This window comes from Rhipicephalus sanguineus, chromosome 1, assembly GCF_013339695.2.
Source record: "Rhipicephalus sanguineus isolate Rsan-2018 chromosome 1, BIME_Rsan_1.4, whole genome shotgun sequence".
In the NCBI taxonomy this organism is placed as follows: domain Eukaryota; kingdom Metazoa; phylum Arthropoda; class Arachnida; order Ixodida; family Ixodidae; genus Rhipicephalus; species Rhipicephalus sanguineus.
The window spans coordinates 315,114,901-315,127,229 of NC_051176.1; the positions used below are offsets into that span (position 1 = coordinate 315,114,901).

General features: G+C 43.8%; 1 protein-coding gene and 1 long non-coding RNA gene across 3 annotated transcripts in view; one reads left to right on the forward strand and one right to left on the reverse strand.

Annotated features, from left to right (window-relative positions):
- The window catches only part of LOC125756922 (uncharacterized), a 217,236-nt gene that overhangs the window by 130,747 nt on the left and 74,160 nt on the right, over window positions 1-12,329 (forward strand). The window lies entirely within an intron of this gene.
- LOC119379455 (uncharacterized) lies at window positions 894-12,039 on the reverse strand. 2 transcript variants are annotated; one of them, XR_007414879.1, is made up of 5 exons: window positions 11,580-12,039; window positions 9,032-10,582; window positions 7,559-7,689; window positions 3,048-3,249; window positions 894-1,110 (listed from the first exon to the last, which is right to left on the reverse strand). It is a non-coding gene; the product is annotated as an uncharacterized LOC119379455 (long non-coding RNA). The 2 variants fall into 2 exon arrangements; XR_005181198.2 differs by lacking the exons at window positions 894-1,110; window positions 3,048-3,249 and adding an exon at window positions 5,720-5,798.

Sequence of the window (12,329 nt, forward strand, 5' to 3'; positions counted from 1 at the left end):
GCCGTTTCGTTAAAGGGATGTATACCAAAATTGGTATGGCATAACATGACTGTATGACGAACATAATTGACAGGTCATAACATGAAAATCATAACATGTATATCATGCTCGGCATGGTTTACATGCCACTGTCTTAGTGCTCTTGCGGCCGTTTCGTTAACTTCATGTATACCAAAATTGGTATGGCTTGACAAGAGTGTATGACGAACATAAGTGACAGGTCCTAGCGTGCAGATCATGATACGTATGTGTCACTGCATGATTTACATGACGTTCTCGAGGCGGTCGCGGCTGTTTAATTGAGTGGATATATATCAAAATGTCTACGACAAAATATTTCTGCATGACGAACATAAAGAACACGTGGTAACATGAAAATCGCGACATGCGTGTCATGTTCGGCATGACATACGTGTCATGCTCATGGTTCGCTCGCGGCCGTTTCACTGGCTAGACATGTACCAAATTTGGTATTGCGTGACGTGACTGTATGAAGAACATAAATGACAGGTGGTAACATGAAAATCATTACATGCATGTCATGTGGGGTATGACTTACATGCCCCGCTCATGGTGCGCTGGCGGCCGTTTCGCTTGCTTAACATGTGCCAAATTTGGTATTGCGTGACGTGACTGTACCCAGTCGAAAAATCCACCAGGCCGTGTCTGGCGTATTTTTCCCGTTTCCACCAGAGCGGGAATTCAGACACGGTTTCTGGCGGGTGTCCCGGGTCTGGTGTATACGACCGGTTTTTGGTGTGAACCGGACTGGTGTGTTTTGGCAAGAACCGGACTGGTGTGTTTTGTTAAGACCCGGACTGGCGTGTTTTGGCAAGAACCGGGCTGGTGTGTTTTTGCACGATGGGTCCAGGTGTAATTGCCTTTCCTTAAATGCATTGTGAATGAAAACATGCATGTTTACATGGCCACGGGCAAAAACATAAGCCTTACACAGTAGTTTGGAAATGAAAATGACTTCTCTGTTTATTTTTTCTGCCCTCGCCTCAACTTGGTTGTCTTCTGGGACAGCCAAAAGCCTGGTGTTCTGGGCGGCCTGTTTCGCTTCCTCTTCCGAAAGGCTTTGGGCGGCACTGTAGTGCCTGGAAGAGACTGCAAGAACAATTCATTACAGCATTTCCCTAATTTGATGATTTCAGTTCACTATGGTTGTTGCAGATTTGTGCTCTGCCTTTTTAGGCAAAGAAAAATGATGGAACACAGATCCATTTTCGTTCATTGAGAAATGCCTATCAATGAACTACGGTAGCTGATTAAGACCCACTTAGGTAACACTAGCAGAAAATATACGTTTGCTAAGTGCTCTTCATACGTCTGCTACGCGCTCGTCATACAGCCTTACATACAAACTGAGGGGCTAATTTTTAAATGTAGGACTACCATTGCAACAAATTTTCACCATGATTCCTTACAAAGCTGGAATGCTCGCACACCACAAATGTCGGTACTATGACGGATAATACCACAGTTCAGGTTTTCCTTCCTCAAAAAACTCCGGACAAAGAAGAACATGCAACAGATGCCATCAAGATTTAAACTATATCAAATTATTTTAATGTGCAGATACTTGCAAAAGCAAGCAGACAACCTTCACGGGTTCGCACAAGCACAAGGAGACAAGGAAGAGATGCGCAACGACGAGCGCAATCTAACAACTGGTTTATTTTTTCGAAAACCTTCACTTGACACCCCTCCGATCTGCGCGATCTGGCCTAAAAACTCGTCAAAAGCGCACATGGCACAGCTCGTGATCACATGCCTTATCATACAGATGGCAACAGCAAGATTTCTTTCTCAAGCAAAGCAACAGAAAGGTGGCTAACACATTTTTCTTTTTGCTTGTCAATCTAAAAGGCCTCCACTATCCTCCCCGAAGTTTGATTGCGTTGCTTGTATTCAATGGTGGTGCTACTAAACAAGGCGTGCATGCGCACTCATTGCAATGCAACGCTAAACGTGTGTTAAGGCGACCTTTCAGACTCTACATATGTTCCCTTAGCCTCGTGTTTATACATCTGCCAGTCTGCCCTACGTACACATGAGCACACCTCAAAGAAATATTGTACACTACATTGTTTGCACATTTAACAAACTGCTGCTTGTGTTTATCCTGTACACTTTTCAGTTTCTCACATTTCTGGTCAACCAAAGCACACACACCTCCGATTTTGTTCTTGGCCAAAAACACCCACCACCTTAACTTTGTAATTTCCAGCTACCTTTTTTTATTCTGTGAGATAGCCCGTGTACGTAAGGAATCACTACTAAGTTTGTTAAATGTGTACCAAGAAGCAGCAGTTTGTTAAATGTGCAAACAATGTAGTGTACAATATTCCTTTGACGTGTGGTCATGTGTACGTAGGGCAGACTGGCAGATGTATAAACACAAGGCTAAGGGATCATATGTCGAGTCTGAAAGGCCGCCGTAACACACATTTAGCGCTGCATTGCAATGAGTGCGCATGCACCCCTTGTTTTAGTAGCACCATCATTGAATACAGGCATCGCAATCAAACTTCAAGGGAGAAAGTGGAGGCCTTTTACATAGACAAGCAAAAAGAAAAGTGTGTTAGCCACCCCTCTGCTGCCTTGCTTGAGAAAGAATTTTTGCTGTCGTCATATGTACGTTAAGGCACGTGATCACGAGCTGTGCCATGTGCGCTTTTGACGAGTCTTTTTTTACTAGATCGCACCGATCGGAGGGTTGTTAAGTGAAGATTTGCGAAAAAATAAACCAGTTGTTAGATTGCGCTCGTCGTCGTGTATCTCTACTTTGTCTCCGTGTGCTTGTGCGAATCCGTGAAGATGAATATGTTCCAACTGGGCCAACTTGCAGTATTGCTTGAAGTAGACAAGCATTTCAGCATTTCAACCATTAGGCATGTATATTCTGTGACTGGAAATATAACTTGCAGCTGTGCTCAGAAATAGGGCACTGAAGTCGCCGAACTGGTACCAGGTTATAAAACGACATGCATGCATGACAGAAAACATGCACGCTACTGAAATGCGCAAGCTTTCTCGCTGACCTCTCTATGCTCCCACTTTATGTGGGGACAATGGCCGATGTGCAGGCTTCTAGCCGCCTGCTGCTGCAAAACGGTTCGTTCCCGTGAAGCTCCTATGCGCGTGGGCATCTGTCCACCATATTGCGATGGTGGACCGCTGAACCAAATGGAAGTCCTTTCTCGAGGCGGTCCTTGAGAGCGTCCCACCGTTAGGCAGGTCAACCTGCACAGATACAAACAAAAAATTATTTCTTTAGCAAACAGCACTGTTTAATTCATCCCAACGACAATAACAACGAGCTGAATTTCAAAAGTCTGAACTACACATTGAACTGAAACACATACAGAGAACCCTGCTGATACATTTTTGAAGGGACTGAAGGATGTAATGGGATTCCCAATATATTGGACCCTATGGAAGCTATGCTGGGACCGGCGAAAAACGATACCAGCCAGGAAAACGCAGCGAGGAACATAACAGTGGGGCTCTACTGTGCCAAGTGCAAGCTTGAAAATAATATTGAAACTACCTCTATGTCAACATGGAAGTAGTAAATGATAACAGTGCAGCATTAGCCACATTATTATTATTTAGAATTAACAGACAGCGGAGTTAGTTGGTAAGTATTCATTCTAAAAAGACAGAACAGTTCAAATGCCTTAACAGTTACTTCCACGTAGACCCCCACGCGTGCCAGATTGATAGGTTCGCCTGTTGCATGAGCATGCGCTGATAAGTTTTCGTGCCTTCTTTCTTTTCCGCCGTTGCGCGTCTCCTCAGTTGTTAGTCGGCGTTTGTGGTGTCCTGAATTCTTTCTTGTGTCCGTCTTTGCACGCCCTGTCTTTTTAGAATGAATTATTATTTGTTCTCCTAAATCGTATAATTTCTTAAGTTTCACTTGCATATTCTCCCAGGTTTCAGCTCTATTATAATTGACCAGTTAATAATGCCTTGCGAGGTACACCTTATAGTTTATCACACTGCACATTTCAGTGTTTGGTGAACACTGAATGCAACATACATATTAGTCAACAGTCAAAATAGGCAGTCCCATTACGTAAATATATTCTCAGATTTTTGTGCTTCAAGTGCTGTGAGAAAATTATTATCAAAATGGCTTGTGCAATTGAAAGTTGTCAAATAGTACATAAATGATAAAAACTGCAAAGTGATGCACTCAGTATCGTTAAAGGCCTCGCCATTTCTTAGCCAGCTTTTAAACAAGAAAAAAATGCTTTTCTTTTGCTAAGAAGTGAGAATGGGCTCTCAGAATTGCTATCTATAAAAGTAATTGGGAAAGAGTTAAAGTTTGAAAAACACAAGTACAGCTTTCATAATTGGCAAAATACACGAAAGAAAATATGATGGACTGTGTTCACTGGCCCAGCAAGGGATTTACAGGGGTTGCTTGGAGGTTCTAAGGCCACCACCTGAAAATTTTTGATGCCTGTTGTATGTACTGACTGCGCGTCTTCAAAATTGAGCAATGACCGTCTACGAATGCGTAAATAGTATCATTTCTTGTGGCAAACAGTAGCTTCATTCTTATTCGGTACCCATTGCCGGCATGCATTCACAAAGAGTAATCACCATAATGAGTGTGTCAACAGCAACAATGCGGTTTGTCTGCATCGGTTGCGGCGAGCAGTAATTTCATTTCGACTCCTTGTAACGTTCACGCTATGTCACAAGCGTGGCAGAAGCTGCTGTGGATTAAGAAATATTTCAGGGTGCCGTGCTGCAGCTGCACTTTGAATGTGCCCTCACACACACAATGCCCTCATTCCAGCAAGTGCTGATCAGTTACCGAATGAGTATCAAAGCCTCCGCACAGATTTTAAGCTACAATTCAGCATTGTATCGCTTCATGACCACGGTGAATGATGACTACAGTGGCAACACAATCTAGCTTGTGTTGACCCAGATCGCCGCACGCACTGTGAATGCAGTAGCTCACATGATGTTCCTTTTGAATAGAAAGATAAGCCATCCTCGAAAAGTAAGTTCAGCTTCTGAAAGCTGAAGTATACCTTTCGGTAAAGGCTGGGCACAGATTATCAGCATAACTCATGCAGCACTAGCTAGCAAAGGTTACTACCAGCACCTCTTACAATTTTTTTTGCATTGTTGTCGCTCTTACCACAGCAGCATTATTTTTTAGGGTTTTGTCGAGACGTGATTATCAGGCCACATGCAGACTGACTGTGCAAGAACTGGCAATTAACATACTCTGCACCCACACATTCATTGTTGCTTGGTTACGTAAGCTGAAACTCGGCACAAGACTAGTTATTGCAAAAGAAACAAGACGCAAACACATCCTATGCCTTCACACGCAGCTATTTACGGACTAGCTCAAGTCCACATCTTGTTACTAGCTCAAAGAAAACAAGCAACAGCGCGAGCCACAAGACAAAAGCATAGATATGGACTTAGCACTGACATACTTGCACTGTAAACGTAGTCCGAACAGAACAGCGCTTAGTTCATCTCTGTCCTGTCATCCTGTGGTTCATGCTGTTTCTCATTTCTTATGGACATGTACAGACTGGCCCAAATAAGCACTCTTGTTACTAGTTATTATCATGATAGGCTACGCACCTATAACACTCCTTGTGGATCCTTGATTATCTTAGCTGTTCATCCTTGCTGAACGAACACTGCGACATGTCAGAATCAGAGGTAGAAAGCAGTGTGACTGCAGGATATGAGGTGGCAGCAGACTCAGTAGCAGGCGCAGTTGTTGCTGCCGTAGCAACACTGTGCTGAACCTGTTCATGGAGCAAAATCAACAAATGCTAAACTGTTAGAATTCAGGCTCCACCATTTAGTAAGTTAGAAAAGTTATTATTGTACCTGTAAATGTAAGAGTGCAAAGAAAATATTTTGCAACGTCAGCAACTGTTCAGAAAATGATGCCAATGTTTGCTCAGTGTTGCACCTATGTTCCAAACATTTGTTTAGATTCTGTAGGTGCCATGGATACACGTGCTTTTGCTAGACTGAGGCAAGTGAGATAAAAAAAAAAAGCACGACAGTGAGCTTTGAATGAATTCAACCACTTCTACATCAAATTTATATTCAATAACTTTGCACTGTGCCGCATACTGTTAAAGATGACCACTCTGGCAGAGACATTACAGCATAGACCGCTTGTGACATAAGTGGTCGGAGCAGCAAATATGCACATCATTAGTGGTACTGAACTGTAACCAAAACAAAATTTTACCACAGCTGCACACACGCACTACTTCAAGACCAAGCTGCTGCATTACTGTGAAAGCATGCAATAGGATAGGATGTCTGCACCCATTTATATATGTTACTGTTCGAGGACCCATGGCACCTACAAATGAACACAGAAAAAAATAGTGCTGTTATGATACAGGAAGACCACTGAATGAATTTTTCACAGCTGCTCAATAGACCTTTTCAAGCAATCCCAGAATGCCTCGCAGGCACTATGGGAAATGTGTGCAAGCGTCGAGCAAGTCGGCTGTTTGGTCGCCCGCTGCTCATTGGCGCCAGGGGAGCATGACTCGAAAAGAACGTACAACCGCATTCTTAACTCATAAATACTGCATATATCTGAACAACCCTGCATGTATCTCTACACATGAAATATGAAAGGAATAACAGCACAGGTATTACCATGTGGATGCATATCAGATGTAGCAGTTTAGCGGCATAGTACGAGGGTACAGCACGACGGTATCGGCATGCATTATTGTGTTGTATACGACGTACTATCATGAGCAGCATGTGCCGGAACACTGAATTCACATTTATTCAACGATTACTTTTTATGCACTGATATGAACGTGACGTATTGAATTGCAAGAGATACCTTTCCAGTGGAGCATTTGGTGTTATGAACACTCTTGTGCTTGCCAATTGCGCTTAGCCACTATGACCTTTAAAAGCAATAGACCTTTTTCAAGCACACGAGCGCCACCAACCGACGCGCAAGCGCTTATGGGAAAAGTGTGTATGCCGCAGCAGCCGCCGCGACGAGCGCACGGGCCTCGTGGTGTAGCTTTCTGCTTGCGCCATGCCAGGACTTCGACACAGTGAATTTGGTAAGGTGCAACATGTTACTGCGCAATTCAATAACGAACTTCAGTGTCTAGTTGCGACGGCCTCCCGACGATTTCCATCTGTCCCACTGCTGGACCAGCTGAGCGGCTCAAAAGCGTCACCTAGCTTTTATTTATTTTTTTGGCGCCAGTGCGCCTTACGGCATAAATGAAAAAAAAATACAACTCGGTTGCCCATGAAGTGCAGGAGCGGTCTATGATTCACAGATGCATTTGTAATCAACGTCCATCGACACTGTAGACGAGTACAGTGTGAGGTTCTGATATTTAAAGAGTACACTAGAAAGTGTAGTCGGCATTTGGGGAAATGAGATACATTCACTGCGTCGCTCGCACCATATATGTAACGAACGTTAAGTGCCTACTAACCTTCGTTGGTACTATATCTACAGGTTGGAATAATACTTAGAGCGAAAAAAGAAAGCAGTACACACCTCCAATCTCATTTGGTGAAGGCTCTAATGATGGGAATAACTGTTCATCCCACAATGGAAGGCTCGAACAGGCCGTGTCATCCACAAAACGCCTCCTCAGGAGTCTCCTTTGCAACGAAGTGGCAAGTGGCCTGCATGGGTATTCAGAAAATGGCTTGGCTCTGCTCCCACACAGTTTCTGCAAAGCAACCTAAGTAATTTATTAGGATTTTCTTATTATTATCTGTTTACTATCTCACCCTACCAACAATGCTTAAAAACACTTGGAGAACGCTTGACCTTCGCCTTCAAGTCTTGGGCACCACAGCGTAATCAGGCAGTGTTCACATCGCGCTCTCATTCCCTAACCAGGATTCGGTTCTTGGCGGACATCTCAACCATGCCACTTTCAATGAACTCTGAAATTAATATGAGGTTTCAGTAGTCAAATGTACTTTAAAGAATCATTCAGCATGGCAACAACACAGCCTCAAAGTGGCATGGCACCTGCTGTGAAAGCCCTCAAACCTTTCTCAACTGGGATGCGCCACTGTGATCTTAATGTTTCGTAAAATTTGGCAATGGTGACAGCATCTGAAAATTAGGTGTCCATGATCAGTGACACAAGAAGCACATGAAGGGGGTGGTGTCAAGACATGGAGAAGCTTGCACACTTCAGCTGGCAACACTTCACTAGTAGACGATAACTGCTAATTAAAAAATGCTTAAAAGTTTGTATTCACATGGATGAAATATTGTATGAGTGGCACAGGTTTTCCTTATTTTTGCCATTCTTGGCTGGTGCCATCCACATGGGTCCAGATACAGAAGACAAAACATCACTCCATGCTTCCCATTCATGGCGCACAAATGTGACTGATCTTGAAGAAACGCAATCCTGTTGTGCAGGACATGAAAGGCATCAAGTTGTGAAGGCGAATGCAAGACGTTATGAGACTGCCAGGCGTGTGCCAAAGTGCATTTAAGAGCCCTCTGAAAAAGAGGGCACCTGGTGTCACGACATATAATTGCGCTAGCACATACCTTTATGCTCATGTGTTTCGATGTCTTTTTACGCTTGTGTGCAAAGTGTTTGTCCTTACTTAAAATCTAAGGAAGCTGCAGGAAACTGCTGAGAAAATGTATATGTGAAGCAAGGCCCTACTGCCACGTTCATGTAAACACAGTTTATGGTTAAAATGCCAAATATTTGCTGTGTCAATTCACTAAGCACATAGGAGGCACAGACAACATGGCAAGCAGACGTTGAGCTGATGACATGGCATAAATTAATGCATATTTAGGAACATTTGGCATTTCTGTCCGCAAATGAATCCTGCAGCTTCCCCAGTGCAGCAAGAAACTATTGACATAGAGTACAGTATTCCAGATGCTACACATAATATGAGTTATGTAAGAACCAAGGATGCTAGGGCGCTGTATCTGAAAAGCTTTCGAAGCAAAAGAAGATATACAGCTTTCCCATTACCTCACCTTCTGTTGCGGTTTCTGCACTCTTTGTGTTGACATGGAAGTCGGCAGCGTGAAGGAATCCCGTGTGGCTGGCACCGTACATTTGAAACAAAAAGAGATGCCGACCAGACCAAACAAACGTTTATCACGTTTCGGCTTTGAGCACGGAAGCCTTGCAACAACGAATGCATCAGCAGAAGCGGTTCATTTGAATAGGTTTGAGAAATTGCTGAAAGGCCTCGCATTGATCACGTTTAGATTTCTGTTGTTAAGGTTAACTCTTTTAGAAGTGGTCTGCATGACAAACGATTCCATACGTAGCCAACATGCTGTCACTTTTTCTGTTGTGACGATTCTTGCGTTGGTCCAATCAATCTTGTAGTCATTCATCACGGCGTGTTCTGCTGAAGCTTTGTTGCGAATGCTTGTATTACTTGCATCACAGGCATACTGTTGCATACGCTTCTTGCAGTTTCCTGACTCAGATGTGAACACCCTTACAGTCTGCTCAAGGTACCTAGTAAACTACACTGGGGAAACGCTCCCTGGGCAGGTGATCCTTCACTCTCATAAGTTGATGGCACGAACTTTCGGGTGGAATCTGTGCCATGTGCATGTCGTGCTCACGCAGGACATGTGCCAAACATTAGTTTGTTCAAGAAATATACGGTACGGGGGCCAGCAGGAAGCAGGCGCGTAAGTGTGTACCCGTCATGACAGTTGACAGTCTATTGCACTGGTAAAGTGCCTAGGGTATCTACAGTGAGCGAGGTCATCCCGTACCTTTGCATGCCTGCATCATGTGGCTTTGAGCCCAATCTTTTGGCACGCTGCAGCAGCGTGGTGACAACAGCCCTCTTGTTGAAAGCGGAGTGCACAGAGGTGAAATTCAGCTGTCATGACAATGACACCTTGACGCACCTCCTCCCTGCTGGCCCCCGCGTCTACGAAGCGAGCCCCTGTAACGCATATTTCTGCAACAAGCGAATGTTTGGCACATGTCCGACGTGACTATGACATGTATGTGGCACACATTTCACCCAAAAAGATGCGCCATCAACTTGTAAGAGTGAAGGACCGCCTGCCCAGGGAGCAATTCCCCAGTGTAGTTTACTAGATACCTTGGCAGACTGCAAGAGTGTTTACATCGGAGAGTCAGGAAACTACAAGAAGCGTCTGCAGCAGCACGCTCGTGACAAAAAGTAAGAGCGTCCACAACAACGCTTTAGCTGAACACGCCGTGATGAATGACCACAAGATTGATTGAGACAACGCAAAAATCGTCACAATAGAAAATATGGCAGCATCTCGGCGACGTATAGAATCACTTATCATACAGACCACTTGCAAGAGAGTTAATCTTAACGACGGAAATCGAAACCCCATCTACGCACAGCCTTTGCAGTGATTACTCAAGCCCATTTAAACGAAGCACTTCTGGTGATGCATTCATTGCGATCAAGGCTTGTGTGCTGAAAGCCGAGACGTCATAAATGTTTGTTTGGGCTGGTCGGCGTATCTTTTTTTTTTTGTTCCGTATGCATTGAAACATTGGTCCATTTCTTCTTTGGACTGTGAATAAAAGTGACACGTCATAATCGATAAATAAGACAGTTGACAATACAAGCCAACACAGTCACACAAAACTATGCAAACATGCAATGGGAACCGTGCACTATGTGACAATTGTGACAGAAAAATAAACAATTTTGTTTATACACTTATGATTCCAACTAGCAGTAGTGCAATAATACAATTAAGTCACACTTATCAGAAAGTAATTATGATGATTAGCACACATTTGCATAAATACATGTGGGAAAGCTTCCACCAGGACCACCGTCAAGCTATGCCCTGAAGATTAATCTTAAAGCACTGAGCAAGGCCTCACAGCAATACAACCAGCATCATGAAGAATACACGAATTCAAGAGCACGACCTCTGGTTAGTGAAGATGGGTGTAATGCCATGTTGACAAAGATTTCGCTAAAAAAATGTATAAGCTGGTAAGCTTCGAGCTTCCCAGGCCGCACGCTTGTTTCGGCCTCTTCCTGAAGCCTGAGCACTATGCTGCAGCGCATAAGAGAGCATCACTTGCTCGCACCCGTCTAGATCCATGCATTTCGAAAATACCACGTGGCAAAGAACTGCGGTAGTCACCTGTATACTATCACAGATTCACATCGTGGATTTAAAAAAAAATCTGTGCAAATCATGGTTCCACGGTAGCAATTAACGTTAAATCTATAATATTGCCCTAACTCAGGATTTCAACACTGTGCAAAGCATAGCATTCGCTGGTACACACTCACGCGGCGACGGCAGCTCGGCGTAAAGTACTACATACTACAGAATAGTAAATACGCTACATGGAGATGGCGGTCGGCCAGCGCTGGGACATGACATTTATAACGGCGTGGTTCAGCACAAAGGCGAATGTGGGGGAAAAAAGTTGAACATGCGCAGCCAGATTGAAGTTTAAGCTCTTCTTCGACTCCGCACGTGCAAGAAGAGATTTTAAACATACGCACAGAATGTGTGCTCCATGTAATGAAGAATTTTACATCACCTGTCATATGCAGAAGCACGGTGTCGTAGAGCCGACTTTGGTCTTCTCATCGCCGCTCCCAGTAAGCACTGAAGACATCCCCAGGGGTGAAGTCGTCAACGTCCTTGCAGTTAAACCACCGCACGGCACGCTCTTTGCACTTATAACCTTTTTATTCTTGTGAAAGTGGTATCTTACGTAGACGAAACACTGCGTCGCACTAACTTTTCACAAGCGGGCGATCGTTCACGCACGGAAAATCCTCGACGGAATAAAAAAAAAACAATGCCAGTGTTGCTAGCAGTGGCGTCAAAATGAATGTTTTGCCGCTAACTAAAGGCGTAGTGGCATGATATCTTCTTCAACCATTAACTTTGTTGCTTTAGTTGAAAGTTTAGGAGCTCTAATTCACAAATAAAGTGATCACAAACCTCAAATCGCTGCTAATAATTTATTATATTATCACAGCTTTTATACTACCAGTCCCGGTTTCGATCGAAACCGAAACTGTTTTTATAAAACATGCTATATCAACGGTGTTCTGAGGATTGTCGCTATTTTTTCAAGTGTTTATTGCTAGAGTGCGTTCTCAACGTAATAAATCAGTGGTTGGAAATGTCATGTCAGCGTCCCATTCATATGCGATGCAATGAAACAATGTATCGCGTCTTGAGTACGGTTGCAGCTACAGTGTACTGCTGCAGCAGCCTTCCGCTTGGTTTTTTTTTGAAAGGAAAGTTACGGTTCCTTCGGAGAAGTCATGATAATCTT